General features: G+C 42.1%; 1 protein-coding gene across 10 annotated transcripts in view; it reads left to right on the forward strand.

Annotated features, from left to right (window-relative positions):
- Positions 1-1,644: 1,644 nt before the first annotated feature.
- NLRP12L (NACHT, LRR and PYD domains-containing protein 12) overlaps positions 1,645-12,485 on the forward strand; it is a 43,940-nt gene continuing 33,099 nt past the window's right edge. For 2 of the 10 annotated variants that reach the window (XM_013990993.3, XM_013990989.3), the window contains exons 1-2: positions 1,645-1,934; positions 3,182-3,248. The gene's annotated coding sequence lies outside the window, so the exon portion shown is untranslated. Of the gene's footprint in view, positions 2,062-2,175; positions 2,537-3,181; positions 3,249-12,485 lie in introns of those variants that run through there. The other 8 variants (XM_013990992.3, XM_013990988.3, XM_021079744.2 and 5 more) reach the window with 4 other exon arrangements.

Genomic DNA, 12,485 nt, shown 5'->3' on the forward strand with positions numbered 1-12,485 from the left:
GTTTCTTGGAAACCTCCCACCTTCTTGTCTTTTGGGAGGATCACAGGTGTTTTGCCAAGACTCAGATGAGCTGTGGTTCAAGCCTTTGCCTGCGGAGTTTATGTGGAGAGCATAAAGTTTCCAGAGTACCATAGTGGTGCTGTTTTACAGCAGCTGATGGCCCAGGTACCTTCCCTGGAGAGGAACAAAAGGAAGTGAAGTTAGAGTCTTCCTCTCTCCCTCCTTTCTGCTGACCTTCTAGTGGTGTCCTTTCAGTCTCTCCAGGTTCTGGGAAGGGATGGGACAGGGATTAAGGGGATAATGGGACACACAACAAATTCAGGCCCTGCAAGATTCAGTACCAAGGCCAGAGAATCCCCAAAGCCCAAATCCTTTGCTATCTATCTCTGGTTCTTAGTTTTTCAACTACGAAGTGAAATGTAGGAGTAATGTCTAAGGTCCCTTCTAGCTCTAACAGTATTAATTTTTTCCGTAAGGGCAAGTTTAGTGAATGTGGTGGTAGGAGCCAAATCTACATACCTACTCTAAGAATGTGACAGGAGGGCAGATCATCAGGAACCTTACGACTAAAACAGAGAAGTGGATAACATGACTGTCACTTAGCGATCTCCACTAGATGCCCTTTGGGGCTGACTGTACTCCTCCATACACACTGAGTTTCATTCAGGGCTCCCCTGCCAATCTCCCCCACTTCCATTTGCCACTTACTTTTTAGCCCTCTCCTCCTTCCTTCTTTACTAAGATGCAAATACTGCTCTAGCTAGCCACTGATCAGTTTTAAATTTTAGGTCAGCTGTCTGATGTCTTCCATATGGCCATGTGGGAAACTGACAAAGACATTCCATTTTCCAAGGGCAGAGCAGGTCACTTGATATAGCAACCAACAAGGGTCCAATGTGCCACCTTTCCCAATCATAGCCCTTCTTCCTCAAACTTCCACTAATGCACCCCTTATGGGGCAGAGGAGAGGGTTGGCATCGCCACTAGTCCAAGTTTTCATTTGATCACTCATTTATTCATTCAATCACACATTTATTCATTCATTCAGCAAATAATTTATTGACAACTTCCTTGTGTCATGCGCTGGAATTCAGTGATGAATAAAATACAGTCTCTGCCCTCATAACACTCACAGTCTAGAGGTGAGGACAGTCACATAATAACAGAAGCTATCACCAATTGATTGCCTACAGTGTCCCTGACACTATTCTAAACACTTGAAATGTAGTAACTAATTTAATTCTCCCAGCAACGCTAGGAGGTAAAGACTAGTATCGGCTCCAAAGAACAGGAATAGTTAATCCCTGTGCCCTTGCCCAGACCAGCAGGTTCCGTGGTGGTGCCTGGAAGCCACTAACAAGGGTTTGGGCTCGGGATGGATAACTTTGGCAGAGCTAAACGAGTTTAGGGCCGGCATCCAGGAAAAAGACCCAGCCTAGTGGCTCCTGGATTCCGGGGGATGACCGGGCAGGATTCGCAGGACCGGGTTAGACACCTTCAAAATCACCCCCGCCGCGGTTTACCCCTCATCTTTTTTCCTCCCCTTTCCCTCCAGCTCCCCAATACCCCCCCTTTCCAGGCCGGCCCCTCCCTCTGAGCCGCCTCCTCTCTGAGTCATTTCCCCTTCCCCGCCCCAAAGACCTTGGCTCTCCCTTACCTCTGACAGAAAGGAGAGGAAGGGCAAACGGGCTTTGGGAATCAGGTGAGCGCTTTCCCCAGTGAGGACAAGAACCTCTCATCGCCTCCGCACTCTCCCCACCCCGCACCCCCCACCCCCCACCGCCCACTGTGTTAGGAGGGACAGGAAATCGAGGGAGTTTCCCTCCAGCTTCACTGTCGTCCAAAGGCCGAGGTGGCCAAGCGTGGGAGGTGCCACACCCCGCCCGGTGTCTCCTGGGATGTGAGGAGGGAGGCGATGGCCCAGTCCGGACAGGGTGAGATCGGCGTACCCGGGGAAGGACCGTGCTGCCCGGGCAGCTCGGGGGCAGGGAGGCGGGGTCCACCCAGGAAAGGGGAGGGGGCGGAGCTCCCGAGGAGGCGCGTGTGCAGAGGGGGAACGAGGTGAGCACGCAGGACGCGGGGAACGCGCGAGTGCGCCGAGGGGCGCGGGGTGGGGGGACCCGCGTGCGTGCGGCGCGTGCGTGGGGGGGCCGTGCGTGGGGGGTGCGTGCGTGTAGGCGTGCGTGGGGGGGAGGGGAGAGCGGAAGGCAATGCTGAGGGCCGCCGGGGGGTGGGGGCTGAGACCGCGAGCGCGCGGGGACTGAGGTAACGATGTCAGCGGAGCTGCGGCTGACAGCTTCGAGTCAGCTTATTTTTTGAGACGGGGGAGAGGGTGGATCCGTTTGAAAATCTGAGGAAAGCTATTGACCGTCTCCTCAAAACAAAAAAACCAAACCAAAACACATGGTGGTTCCCAGGCCCCCGGACGACCATCCGTAGACCCCAGGCTAGAGCTGAAAGACGGGAGAAGAGCCAGATGGGTGACTTTGGTAGTCGCCCCTGGGTCTGGTGACTCTGCGACAGGGGGACGGAACAGGTGACGGAGCCGTTGCCTCCTCTCTCTGTGGGCCCCTTCTGGGCTTGGAGTGGCTTCGAGGCCGGGTCCTCTGACCTCTGGGACGTGGCGCCTTCAAAGGAGGGCAATTTCTACCAACTGGGTCGTTCCAGCCAGCCCGCGGCGATGGGGAAGGGGCCTCGCCGCCAGGCCCCCCTGAGCTGCCCGCTGGTCAGCCCAGATCTGGGCACTGGCCTCAGACGTGCTGGTCAGCTCGCTGCCCTGGCTGAAGTCGGAGCGCGGGGCTTAGAGGCGCCTAATCCCCTCACCCACCACCCTAGGGTCTCCACAGCCCTAGTGTGGGGGGTGCGACACTTACCCCCGGTTGGGTAAGTGACTAGGAGAGCAGTGGATTGGGGTTCTGATCCCCTCTTTACCGTTAACTAACTGGGATGTGAAGCAATTTCCCTGAGCTTCCTGCGCCTGACTCTCCTCATTAATAAAATGGGAGACTAGCTCACAGCACAGTTGGAAGTGTGACTGAGACTAACATGTTCCAGGCACCCGGAAGCATTTAGTACATAGCAGCATGCCTGGAAATACCAGCATATATATTTCCAGATGAAGTACAAATTGTATTAAGAAAGATTGTATTAAACTGCTGATTTCTTTTCTGGTCTCTTCTAGGCACACCTAGCTGTGCCGTCTTCAGCCAAAGCCCACCAGGTCCATCGTGTAAAGTCACACGCCTGAAGTAAGTGGGCCTTTAAGTTCTTTGTGATGTTCTGAAAGATAAGGCTTCCTTCACCATTAGCTCTCCCCTGGATCGCTGCCTGGGTCTCCATGCCTTCACACTTGCCTGCTTCCCTCCTGTTTCATTCTCCCTTGTTTCCTCTGAGTGACAAGAGTTTCCCACTGGTTCCCATCACACACCTTGATGTTGGACACATCTCGTTCAGATCCCAACCCCACCCTACTCTACCACTTTTGGTGTAACCTTGGACAAGGTATTTCACCTCTTTAAGAACCCTTTCCCTTGAAGTTCCTGTGGCGGCTCAGCAGAAACAAATCTGGCTAGTGTCCATTAGCCGCAGGTTCGATCCCTGGCCTCGCTCAGTGGGTTAAGGATCCGGCATTGCCGGGAGCTGTGGTGTAGGTCACAGGCAGCAGCCTGGATCCTCTGTTGCTGTGGCTGTGGCATAGGCCAGCAGCTGTAGCTCTGATTTGACCCCTAGCCTGGGAACCTCCATATGCTGTGGGTTTGGCCCTAAAAAGACCAAAAAAAAAAAAAAAATCCTTTCCTTTATCTGTAAAAGGGCATAGTGGGATAGTGGTGGTCTCTACCTCCTGTAGGTGTTGTGAGATGTTCTAGAAGTATTGAGTGTAGAGTGGCCCATAGTAACTCATAATAGCTCAGTAAAATGGCAGATTAAAATGGATTACAGCAGTGAGGCTGCTCTCATGAGTGCATGAAGTGATGGACCATGGCATTTAGACTTGATAGGGAGTTAAGCAATAAGGTGGTAATGAGCTGAAGAATGGGAGAAGTCAAAGGGTGAGAAATCTTTTGAGAATGAGAAGTGGGTATTCTGAGAACTCAGAAGTCATAGGGGTAAGAGGTTGTAGCCAGAGATTGGGTCAGTGGAGTTCAGGAGTTCTGAAGTGGAGCAACTCCACGTTTATGGAGTGGTCTAGGACACTAAGAGCTGGAAATACCATGTGAAGTGGTGTGTGGTCAGAGGTTTACAAGTAGTGGAGATCAAAGGACAGCGAGATTAGAACTGTTGGCTGAGTCATCGATAGTCGTTGAGGTTGCTTATCTGATGGCATGGGTTGCAATGGAGAGGCAAACGGAGCTAGTGCCGAGCTAAGGTCCATTCTGATTAACAGGGAACAGTCATTTATTTCACAAATATTTACTGAACTCCTAGTAATGCCACGATATAACAAGACAGACAAGAGTCCTGCTCTCGTGGAGCTTATAGTTCTAGTAGGAGTGGTAACAGACATCAATAATCCCACCTATAAATAGCAAACTGCACTTTGAGATAAGAGCCATGAAGGAAAAATAAGGGTTCTTTAAGTACTTGTAACAGGAGGACCTGACCCTGCCTGGAATGTCAGGGAAGGCTCCCCTGAAGAAGTGATGAGAACTGAAGGATCAACTGGAGTAGAAGGAGGTGGAGGAGGGATGAGTGGAGGAAGTATTCCAGATAGAGGAGACAAACAGCATGTGCAGAGACCTGAAGCTAGAACATGTACAAGGGACTCGAAGCACTGAAAGGTGTCTCCTAGGACTAGAGCATATTAAGCAAGGGGGAGAGTATTGGGAGCTGAGGCTGGACGGCAGGCTCCCTTAATTATTTTGGGCTTTATCCTGGGAGTGGTGGGAATACTCCTACTAAAGGGTATTGATTAGGTGAATGACATAATTAGATTTGTCTGTATTTCTTTTTAAAACTTTTTTTCCTGTTTAGGGCTGCACCTGTAGTATATGGACGTTCCCAGGCTAGGGGTGGAATCGGAGCCGCAGCTGCTGGCCTACGCTACAGCCACGGCAACACCAGATCTGAGCCATATCTGCAAACTACACCATAGCTGGACTCCCCAACCCACTGAATAAGGCCAAGGATTGAGCCCTCATCCTCTTGGATACCAGCTGGGTTCATTACCCCTGAGCCACAGTGGGAACTCCAATTCGTCTGTATTTCTAGGTTTCTTCCCTCCCCTCAGTTTTATGGAGATATAATTGATATATTATGTTGTATAGTTTAAGGTGTACGGCATAATGATTTGATAAATGTATATATTGCAAAATGATTGCTATAGTATAACAAAACAAATAACACAGGTAGATTGTGAAAGTCCAGTTTGTATCTTTGTGTGCATTAGAATATATATGTACACATATAATACAATAGATGTATACATTATTTTATATATAGAATATAGTCACTAGCTTTTCTCACTTAACAGTGTGTCTTTGAGGTTTTTCCATGTCTTTATTTTTTTAAGTTACTCTATAATATATAAGCATATTTTCATGGCAAAAGATTGAAACAATACACATATATACAGATAGTAAATCTTGAAACTTGCCTTTCCTGCTCCCTCTATATTTGCTATCCCCCCCAAAAAAAAGCAAAATAAGAAAAAAAAAAACCTGTCCACAGTTTGCTGAGTATCCTTAAATTCCCCTTTCCATGCATTTATGTGAATAAGTACTTATACTCTATACATTTTTTTACATGACTGAATTCATTCATACATGCATATCATTATGCAGCTTTTAAATTTCTTATTTCTTGACTTAATTGCACATTTGACACACAAATATTTTTCTTTCAGAGGATTAGAATGTTACAGGGAAGGCTAGAACCTCCTTTGGTCATCAGTGATTTCCTCCATGATTCTCCCCCTCCCTACTCACTGTTTTACGTGACGTCTCCAGACCTTTTCCAAACTCTTTCTTCTCTCTCTCTCTCACACACATACACAGAACATATAGTATTATTTAGTGTTATCTTAAAATATACCATGTTTATATGTATTGTTTTGCTACTTGCTGCTTCATTCAACATTATGTGTGATAACTTTTCATGTTAGTGCGTATGTATTTAACATTTTCTTTTTCACTGTTGCATACTGTTCTACAGAAAAGGTAGGCTGTAATTCCTGTAGCCATTTCCCCTTTGACATGGTTATTTCCAAGTTTTTGCTAATATAAAATGTGCTGCAATATATATCCTTCTACATGCCTCTCTCTACTCACTTTAAAAAAAAATTTATGGCTGCACCCATGGCATTTGGAAGTTCATGGGCCAGCGATTGAGTCTGAGCCGCAGCTGTGACCTACACTGCAGCTGCAGCATTTCTGGATCCTTTAACCCACTGCGCTGGGCCGGGCCTTGAACCTCCACCTGTGCAGCAGTGGGTTGGATCATTAACCCACTGTATCATAGTAGTAACTCCTCTGCTCAGTTCTAAATGCTGCTTTTAGTCAGTACTGGATTCTTATGCGTATTTAGGTTTGTTTCAGGCTTCTTTATTTGGTTCTACTTTTCCACTTATTTATATTTACATTTATACCACATTTTAAATTTTGATAGTTTTATAATATTTGATATCAGGCATGGAAAGTCATCTTTTTTCTTCAATTTTGTGTTCATCTTGCAGATTTCCTTTTTTATATGGATTTTAGAATCAGATTATCATATCCATATAGAATATTATTGGCATCGTTCTTTTTTTTAATTGGTAATTTTCTTGGCATTGCATTGTTTATAGACTTAACTGTGGCGAATTGGCATCTCATTAATGAGCTTTTCTTTCTATGAATAAATGTGATATGGCTCTCCGTTTATTTAAATTTTTAAGTCCTTTAATAGTGTTTCATAATTTTTTCTATGAATGTCTTGAACATATATTGTTTGGGCTATTTCTAATATTTTATAGCTTTTGTTGCTACTATTAATAGGAATTTTTCTTTCATTTTTGAATTAAGGGTCTATGAGGTAATTATTTTTTGTTTGAAATCGTGTCCAATAACTTTACTGAATTCTCCTTTTTTCAATAGTTTGTTAAGTCTGTTAGATCTTCTAGGTTGGCAAACAGATTATGTGCAAATATTGATAGTTTTCTCTCTTTGGCTTCAATCTGTATACCACATGTATTTTTCTTGTCTCAATGCATTGGCTAAGATCTTCAGTATAAGACTGAATAGTAGCGGAGTTCCCGTCATGGCTTAGTGGAAATTAATCTGACTAGTATCCATGACGACGTAGGTTTGATCCCTGGCCTCGCTCAGTGGGTTAAGGTTCCGGCATTGCCGTGTGCTGCTGTGGTGTAGGTGCTGCTGTGTGTGAACGCAGCTCGGATCCTGTGTTGCTGTGGCTGTGGTGTAGGCCTGCGGCTACAGCTCCGATTCCACCCCTAGCCTGGGAATCTCCATATGCCATGGGTACAGCCCTAAAAAGACAAAAAAAAAATAAATAAATAAATAAAAAAAAAAGACTGAATAGTAGCAGTGATATTAAACATCCTTATCACTTCTTTTAATGAGAATGCTTCTAAAATTTCATCAAGTATACTCCTTAGTATGGGTTTCTGGCAGTTGCCCTTTATTAAGTAAGTTTTCTTTTAATTCCTCTTTTGAGGCTTTTTAAAAGCACGAATGGGTATGAAATTTTATCAATTGCTTTTTCACCTGAAAGTTGAATATATAGTTTTTTCCCCTTCCCTTTAAATTGTTAATGCATAGAATTGCATTGATAGCTTTTTAAAAACTTTCTATTATGATAATTTCCAAACATAAATGACAGCTGAGACTACAGTAAACCCCCATTTGCCCATAACCAAGCTTTAATAGCCATCAACATTTTGTCATTCTTGTTTCAGCTATTCCCCTCCCCCTCTTTTTTTTTGGGTGGGGGGCTGCACCTGCAGCATTTGGAAATTCCCAGGCCAGGGATTGGAATCCAGGCCGCAACTGCAAAGCAGCTGCCACAGCGTCGGATCCTTAACCCACTCTGCTGGGCCAGAGATTGAACCTGTGCCACCAGAGGGACAATGCCAGATATTTAATCCGCTTTGCCACAGTGGGAACTCCCTCCCCTTCCCTCTTTTGTGTTGGACTATCTTAGGCTAATTACAAACATCATATGATTTCCTTCCTAAATATTTCAGTATGCATAACAAAAAACTGTGGTAAAAAGGATATCTTCTCATATAATGTCATAACCATATTAAAACTGTCTAAAAATGTTTTTAACCACTGAGGTTTGTTCCAGTCAGGACCCAACCAATGACAACTCCTTGAATTAGATTATATCTCTAAAGTTCAAGTTTTTAAAAATCTAAAACAGATTACTTCCTTTTATTTTTATGCCATTGGCTTGTGTGTATGTAATATGTATGTATTATTTCTTATGCCATTGGCTTGTTGAAGAAATCTGGCATTTATTCTGTAGACTCTTCCACATTCCAGATTTGGCTGATTACTTCCTCGAGGTGCTATTTTACTTGTTTCTCTATTTCCTGTGGACTGCAAAGGGAGCTAAATGCTTGATTTGATTCAGGTTCTTATTACTTGTTAAGACTGTTTCCTGGTTGACATTATGTACTTTCTTTTACATAATGTTTGCTTGTTTTGTTCATAGTGATACTAAAACTGGGTTGAATGGTGATAGTCTGATCCTGTCATTGTCATCGTAAAGTTTCCATCATACTTTCACCTACTGACTTTACCATCCATTTAATAACTGTTAACTGAATCAGTTATTTCATTAAGGATTTCAAAATAATGATTTTTCTATTATTCTTTCCAAATTTATTAGCTATCATACCTCTGCAAGAACTATCTCTCATCTACTGGGGCTCTTTGGTAAGCCTAAAATACAGATCCTATAGGAAAGACAGGTTAAATACTTGACTCTTTCCCTATAATCACCAGTTTTCCAAATAAGGAGTGGATACCTTGTTCCACATTGACAGATCTGTAAATGTTAAAGCTTTTCTGCTTCTCTTGGATTAACCTATCAAGGCATGATGTGTGTGTGTGTATGTGTGTGTGTGTTTAATGTACTGTGGGATTTGAGGGACTGATCTTTTATTTAGCAGTTTTGTATCTGTGTTCATAGGTGAGATTGCCTATAGCATCCATCCTCAGCTTGGGACTGAAGCATCCCTCTAGGGGACATCTGGAAATATTTGGAAGTGCTTTTGGTTGTCACAGTTTATTGGGGGTGTGTGTGTGTGTGTGTGTGTGTGTGTGTGTGTGTGTGTGTAGTCCTACTAGCATTTAGAAGATAGGGATCAGGGATGCCAAATGAAGAATTGTTCAACCAAAAAATGCCAGCAGCCTCCCTGTGAAAAATAATGGCCTATAGTTTTCCTGTGCTTGTCTGATTTTGGTATTAAGGTTATGCATTTGTCATTCAGAATTTCTTGGACCACAGATTGAACCCATAGTGACCCAAGCTACAGCAGTGACAACTCTGGATCCTTTAACTGCTAGGCCACCACGGAACTCCAGTTATGCATTTTTATATCAGGTTCTTAAATGAAATTGGCCTATAATTTTTTTCTCTTGTCAGGTTTGATATCAAGATTATACTACTTGCCTGGTCTGTCCCTTCTTTTACTTTGAAATGGAAATTTTTATATTAAGCATGACTAATCTGTTCCTAGATGGTTTGGTCACACTCTCCCACAAAACTTTTTGGGATTGGTGACTTTCAAGGTAATTGTCATTTCACATTCTATGATTAATTGGTATATTTAAGTTTTCTATTTCTTAGGCCAATTTGGTTGTTTATTTTCTTGGAAATTATCCATATCACCTAGCCTTTTAAAATTATCACTATAAAAACTATACATAGTACTTTTTTCATAATTTTTAATCCTGCTTCTGTAGTTTGATTCCTTTTCATTTTTATGTTAATTTGTGATGGCTTTGTTTTTGAAATCATGCTTGATAAAAATTTTTTCATTTTATTGTTCTTTTCAAAGAACTATCATTTCCTTTTATTGATCTACTCTATTTTTAAATTATTTAAAATAATTAAATTATTTCAATAATTTTTTGGGAGGTGGGGCACACCTGTGGCATATGGAAGTTCCCAGGCTAGGAGTCAAATCAGAGCTGCAGCTGCCAGTCACAGCCACAGCCACAGCAACACCAGATCAGAGCCATATCTGGGACCTACACTGCACCTCATGGCAATGCCGGATGCTTAACCCATTGAGTGGGGCCAGGGATCAAACCCGCATCCTCATGGATACTGTTCGGGTTCATTACCACTGAGCCACAACGGGAACTCCAATAATTATAGTTTTTTAAATTGAGGTATAATTGACATACATATTAGATTAGTTTCGGGTATGCAAGGTTACTATTTGATATTTGTATATATTGTGAAATGATCACCATAATGTCTAATGAACATCCACCACATACCTGTTTTTTGAATTTTTTTTCTGTGATAAGTTTTAAGATCTACTCTCTTAGCAATTTTTAAATAAGTAATACAGTATTACTATTTTCCATGTTGTACATTACATTCCCATGATTCGCATAACTTAGCTATTTTATAACTGGAAGTTTGTACCTTTTAACTCCCTTCAATTCTCTTATTTTGCCCACTCCCCACCCCCTGCCTCTGACAGCCAGCAATCTGCTCTCTGTGTCTTTGAGCTTTATTATATATATATCCATATATAAGTGAGATCATATGGCATTTGTCTTTTTCTGTTTGACTATTTCGCTTAGCATAATGCCCTCAAGTTTCATCCATGTTATCGCAAATGGCAAGATTTCATGCTTGCTTACCACTGAATATGTTTTGCTTTATGTGCCATATCTTTGTACAATTTTATTCTCCTACCAACATCTATTAACATTTGGTGATGTCAGTATTTTTAACATTAACCATTCTAGTGAGTGAAAAGTGGTACCTCGTAGTTTTTATTTCGATTTCCCTAATAACTAATGATGTTGAACATCTTTTCATGTGATATTGGCCATTTGTATATCTTCTTTTGTGAAAGGTCTGTTCAAATATTTGGCCCATTTTCTTTGTTTTTATTGTGTCAAAATACACATAATGTGAAATGTATCACTTTAATCATTTTGAAGTGTACAATGGCAGTAAGTAAATTACAATGTTATGTAATCACCACCTCTATCCATCTCCAAAACTTTTTCATGTTCCCAAACTGAAAATCTATACTCATTAAACAGTAACTCCCATAACCCTCTCTCCCAGACCTGTTAACCACCATTATACTTTCTGACTCTGTGAGTTTGACTATTCTATGTACCTCATATAAGTGGAACCATACAGTATTTTTTCCTTTTGTGTCTGGCTTATTTCACTTTGCATAGTGTCTTCAAGATTTATCCGTGTAGCGTGTTTCAGAATTTTCTTCCCTTTAAAGGCTAAATAATTTATTGTATGTATATACCACATTTTGTTTATTCATTTATCCACTGATAGACATTTGGGTTGTTTCCACTTTCTCATTTTCTTTTATAATTGCATTTTCCATGATTTCCCTCTACCTTCACAATGGATTCTTTTTCTATTTTTAATTGAGATGCAATTGACATATAATACTTGTTTTAGTTTTAGGCATACGACATAATGACTTGATATATGTGTATATTGCAAAGTGATTAAAACAAGTTTAGTTTAGTTTATTAAATTGATATTGATTGATTTTATTCACATACCATGAAATCCAGCCTCTTAAAGTGTACGATTTATTTGTCGGTATCACAATGTTGAACAACCATCACCACTATCTAATGCCAGAATATTTCCAACACTCCAAACAGAAATCCTGTAACCATTAGCAGTCACTACCAATTTCCTTTTCCCCGAATCCTGAAAACCACTAGTCTACTTTATGTCTCTATCAGGATTTTGTTCCTTTTTATGCCTGGATAATATTTCATTGTAAGTATATACCATGTTTTGTTTATTCAGTTCATCACTTGATTGGCATTGGGGTTGTTTCCACCTTTTTGCTATTATGTATAGTGCTGCTATGAATACTTTTGTACAATTTTTTGTTTAAATACCTGTTTTCACTTCTTTGGGGTATATATCTAGGAGTGGAATTGCTGGGCTACATGGTAATCATCCTATATTTAATTTATTGAGGAACTTCCAATCTTTTCCACAGTGGCTGCAACATTCTTTATTCCCACTGGCAGTATATGAGGGTTCTAATTTTTCCACATCCTTGCCATTTTCCATTTTTGAAATTATAATCATTCCAGTGGATACGAAATGATTTTTTTTCTTTTTGCTTTTTAGGGCTGCACTTGTGGCATATGGAAGTTCCCAGGCTAGGGGTCAAATCAGAGCTACAGCTGCCGGCCTACACCACAGCCACAGCAACTTGGGAACCGAGCCACTTCTGTGACCTACACCACAGCAATGTCGGATCCTTAACCCATTGATCGAGGCCATGGATCAAACCTGCC

The sequence above is a fragment of the Sus scrofa genome, chromosome X (genome assembly GCF_054392235.1).
Source record: "Sus scrofa isolate SSC_HxYL_T2T_F1_AM1 chromosome X, Sscrofa_HxYL_maternal_Yorkshire_Landrace_v2.0, whole genome shotgun sequence".
NCBI lineage: Eukaryota > Metazoa > Chordata > Mammalia > Artiodactyla > Suidae > Sus > Sus scrofa.